Source organism: Myotis davidii, unplaced genomic scaffold, assembly GCF_000327345.1.
Source record: "Myotis davidii unplaced genomic scaffold, ASM32734v1 scaffold269, whole genome shotgun sequence".
NCBI classification, from domain to species: Eukaryota; Metazoa; Chordata; class Mammalia; order Chiroptera; family Vespertilionidae; genus Myotis; species Myotis davidii.
This window is the reverse complement of record NW_006383008.1, coordinates 1355640-1360917: the sequence shown is the minus strand read 5'-3', so window position 1 is coordinate 1360917 and position 5278 is coordinate 1355640. Positions and strand designations below refer to the sequence as shown.

The 5278-nt window shown below is 38.6% G+C and overlaps 1 long non-coding RNA gene across 1 annotated transcript in view; it reads left to right on the top strand.

The window, feature by feature from the left end:
* The window catches only part of LOC107181579, a 20297-nt gene that overhangs the window by 11405 nt on the left and 3614 nt on the right, over window positions 1-5278 (top strand). The window lies entirely within an intron of this gene.

Genomic DNA, 5278 nt, shown 5'->3' with positions numbered 1-5278 from the left:
CACGCCGCGCGCGCGCTCGGGAGGGCGGGGCCACGGCTGAGCCCGCCCTCGAGGTCCGCTCGCGAGGCCTCCGCGGGAACCACCGGCACTTGCTAGTTCTCGCGAGAGTCTTCCAGCCTAGCATTTGGTGCGGCTTTTCGCCTTCTCTTTCTCGTTTCCGCCCCCCCCCCACTTTCGTTTTAATTGGTGCGTTGGTCCGGAAGGCGGGACCTCACACTGCAACAAACGCGATCCCGCGCCGAGGTGATCCACGCCTGGGACAGCGGCTGTCTTCCCGGTGGAGTTTGTGAAAAGCGCTCTTGTTCCAGTGAGTCCGAAGCGGGTGCCTGTGGCTCCTGGATTGGGAACTAGGCAAGTGCAAGAATGAGGCTAATCCAGCCTATGGAAACACTGGTATGGAAACTGTTGCTCCACTTTTTTTTTTTTTTGCAACAAATCCGAACAAGTTTAAATTGTTGAACGTAATCGCAACATTTTAAGTGTTCTGTAAAATCTCAGAATGCTTTTCAGTCTAAGTCAGAGATGACACATTTCAGCATATCACTGCCTACAGAGTCCAGAAAAACATGAGAATTTCTCATTCATATGTGCTGGTATAATTTGAGTATTCCCCAGTGCACATTCCTCCACAATACTGTTTGTCTTGCGTTCAATTCCTGCATAGGGAACCTACCGTAACTCTCTCCTCTGTTCAAAGCAAATGCAGTGGGGCCTTGACTTAAGAGTGTCCCGACTAACAAGTTTTTTGAGATACCAGCTGTCTCTTGGCCGATTTTTTGCATTGAGTTGATAGCGAGCTCCTTAAGGAGCTCGGTCTCGGAACGACTTAAACTCTTAAGTCAAGGCCCCACTGTACTGTAAATTTTCTGACAAGTGGGATAACGTGGGGAAAAACACAGCATGATCTCTATTCTGATTACAACCTAGGGCCGCTGTGATGGGTCTGTTATGCTCATCTAATGTACCATGAGACATTCTTTTTGGGGGACCACTGTAGCCCAAGCTTGCTTGTGGCCAATGGAATCACTAGCGTGACACATAGTGTCTTCTACAACAATGCCTAGGTCCTAGGTCCTAGGAAATAGTGCCTAAGTAGGCAAATATTGGGCCGTGGCCCTGAGTTTAGGAGAACTAGGTTAGCATAGTCATTATTACTTCTTCCATTCAAAACATCCAGATAGAGTCTATCTGATAGACCTTTTTTTTCTTCTTCAAGTGCCTGATGTTGAATGATACACTTAGTTGAACCAGTGAGTTAAATGGAAAAAACCAAATAAATTGTCTGTAAATAAGCAAGTAGTGTAACATGTTACATCAGTAAGAATCCGTAGCAGGTAACACATGGCATACTGGAGAGTGGTGGTTGAAGGAGCTATTTAAAAGGTGTGGGCAGAGTTACCCGAAAACTAAAAGTGATGGTGAAGTAACCAGAACTAATCAGAGAATCATTATGACCCTTAGGCCAAGGGGCCAGGGAAGGCGGGATTACCAAAGCCCAAGGAGGATTTATTGCTGTAAGAGACAACCACCAAGCTGACAGCTACCTACGGTGCCTTCATAGAGAAACATTCCCACTGCCAACCTGCTAGCCCGAAGGGAGGAACTGAAAGGGTTAAGTACCCCAACCTCTCCCTGCACACTCCAGTGTCCCCCTGGTGTCTTTCATTGGGCAAAACTGAACTAAAAATAGAGGGCAAGGATGTAATCTATAAAGTTCAGCCTCATGGGTTAGAGTCCAGACTAAAGAAGGGTACAGTGAGAATCTGACAGAAAGGGGTCAGTTATATCAAGAAGACATAATACTAAATATGTACATATCCCGTAATAGAACATCAGCATACAGAAAGGGAAAAATACTATTACTTATAGAAGAAATACTCAAATTAATGATTATGATTAGGATTTCAGCATTCTTGTCTGTAAGTAATGGAACAAGTAGACAGAAAATTAGTATAGATTCAAGAAGACTTGAACAGCACTACCAACCAATTTAGCTGCTTGACATTTACAGGTGACTCAACCCAATAATAGCAGAATATGCTCTTCAGAAGTACACATGAAACATTCACTAAAATAAACAATATTCAGAGTGATAATACAAATTTCATTGACTTTAAAAGGATAGGAACCATGCAAGGTATAATGATTGACCACAATGGAATTAAACTAGAAATAAATAATAGATACCTGAAAAAGCTCTAAATATATGGAAATTAAGTAACACTTCTAATTCAAGGAAGAAGTCACTGGAAAATTAGAAAATATTTTGAATTGAATGAAAATGAAAACATTAACATTTATAACATTAACTGCTTACATTAGAGAAAAAAATAACTCACTTCAATAATTTAAACTTCTAGCCCGGCTGATGTGGCTCAGTGGTTGAGCGTCTACCGATGAACCAGGAGGTCATGGTTCAATTCCTGGTCCGGGCACATACCAGGTTGCAAGCTTGATCCCCAGTGGGGGTTGTGCAGGAGGCTACCAATCAAAGATTCTCTCTCATCATTGATGTTTCTATCTCTTTCTTCCTCTCCCTTCCTTTCTGAAATCAATAAAATTATATTTAAAAAAATAATAGTAATTTAAACTTTCAAACAAACTAGAAATAAAACAGCAAAATAAAATCAAAGCAAGCAAAATGAAGGAAATAATAAAGAGTAGACATAAATGGGATGAAACAAGAAAAATAGGAGAAATAAATGAAACCAAAAGTTGGTTCTTTGAAAAGATTAATGTAATTGATAAAACCCTCTATCCAAACTGATCAAGATAAAAAAGAGGGGAGACACAAATTACCAATATCAGGAATTAAAGAGGTACCATCACTGTAGATTCTACAAACATTAAAATGATAAGGATATTAAGAAAAATTTTATGCCAATGAAATGCACAAATTCCTTGAAAGACAACTGCCAAAGGAAAAAAAGATAATTTGAATAGCCTAGATTCATCTTAGGAATTTTAATTTTTAGTTAAAAACTTCTGTTTCTCATAAAATACACACTCACACATTAAACTGATTGCAAAGCTTGATAAAGACAAGAAAAGAAGTTAGGCTCCAATGTGACATGCAAACATAGAGGCAAAATTTTTACCCAGCAAAATATAGCAATACATAAAAAGGATGACATATTCTAAGAAAATTAGGTTCATCTTGGGAATACAAGGTTAGTCCAAATTTCAAAGCACAATCAGGGTCGTTCATTATTTCAGTACTGTAAAAGGAAAACCACATTATCATTTCAATATGCATGAAATCACTTTAAAAAGTTCAGCTTTCATTCTTGGCAAACTATGAATAGACGAAAATGTCCCTAACCTGATAAATGGCAACTATGCCAAGTTTATTAATATGAAAATTAATGCCTTCTTCCTAATATTGAGAACAAGGCAAGGATGTCTGCTTTTTCTACTTCCAGTCAACATTGTACTGGAGGAAACTAACCAATACAATATGGTATGAGAAAGAAATAAAAGTAATATAGGTTGGAAAGGAAGAAGTAAAGCTGTCATTATTCTGAGGTGATATAATCATTTATGTAGAACATCTTTAAAAATCTATGAAAACAGTTTCTAGAGAACTAATAATGAGTTCAACAGGTGGCAGGGTTCAATGTCAATATAAAAAAAATAATTATATGTTTCTAGACAGGTAATGAACATTTAAAATTGTAATTAAAAAGCAATACCATTTTTAACGGCATCAAAAATACTTCAGAGATAAATTTAACAAAATAGACACAAGATATTGAGGGTTATAAAATATTGCTCAGGAAAATTTTAAAAATATTAAATAGAAAGATGTAGCATGATGACAAATTGGAAGACTCAATATGACTAAGATTCTGAAATTTATCCAGAAGTTCAATGGAATGCCAATCAATGGGATTATTTTGTAGAAATTCACAAGTGTTTTCAGAAATTTATATGGAAATGCAAAGGACCTAGAATAACCAAAACAATTTTGAATAAGAACAGTGTTGGAAGATTAGAAGTACTTGATCTCCTGACTTTTTCTAAAGCTACAATAATCAAAACATTGTAGTATTGGTCAAGGACACACGTAGTCAATGGAACAAAATAGAGAGTCCAGGAACAGACAGATCCCCGTACATATATGGTCAATTGATTTTGGCAAAGATATTCAGTGATGAAAAAAATAGTCTTTTCAACAAATGATGCTAGGACTATTGGATACTGATACACTAAAATATGAAGTTTGCCCTTTATGTCACACTATTTACAAAACTGAAATCAATATAAATTATAAACCTGAAATATAAATTATAAATCTAGGTAAGAGCTAAACTATGAATCTTAAATATTCAGAGGATTAGTAATCAGGGATATGCCAGCAAAGAAAGGCAAGAAGTAATGTCAGTATTCAGGAGAAAACTAAAGTGTGTGTACTGTTTTGTAATGTCTGTCATGAAGGTCAAGAGATGAGTTTCATGCCTTAGCCAGTTTGGCTCAGTAGATAGAGTGTTGGCCTGTGAACTGAAGGGTCCAGGGTTCGATTCCGGTCAAGAGCACATGCCTGGGTTTCAGACTCAGTCCCTGGTAGGGGTTGTGTAGGAGGCAGCCAATCGATGATTCTCTCTCATCATTGATGTTTCTCTATCTCCCTCTCCTTTCATCTCTGAAATATATATATATAAAAGACGTGTTTCCTGAAAGAATGGATAATCAGTATCAAATGTTGCTGATAAGTGGAATAATAAAACAAATTGCCCATTGAATTTGGCCAGATGTAGATTATTACTAATGTTGATAAAAGCCATTTCAGTTGAGTGTTGGGGGAAAATGTTAGGTTGGAATGGATTGGATTGAAAATGGGAGGTGAGTCAGCAAATATGGAAACTTTACCCAGGAATTTTATTTAATACAACACAAAAAATTATGGCAGTAGTGAGATGTGGGGATCCAGAGATGATTTTTTGAAGACAGGGAATATTAGAACATGTGTTTGAAGTTATGGCAGTTATAAAAGGAATAAATCCTATATAATAAAGAGATAATATGCAAATTAACCCTCACACCCTCACAAGATGACTGCCTACAACCAGGCTGGCAGGGGGGTTAGTGAGGGACAACCAAACGACTGAATAGCAGGCTGCATGGGGCTACCAGGACAGTGGGGGTGCTGTGAGGGGCAACTAGTCTGGCAATTGGGGGGTAGTAAGGGACAACCAGGACAGCAGAGGGGGGGGGTGTGGGGAGCAACCAGGCTGGCAGGGGGGTGGCAGTAAGGGGTGACCCAGCAGGCAGGGCGGGC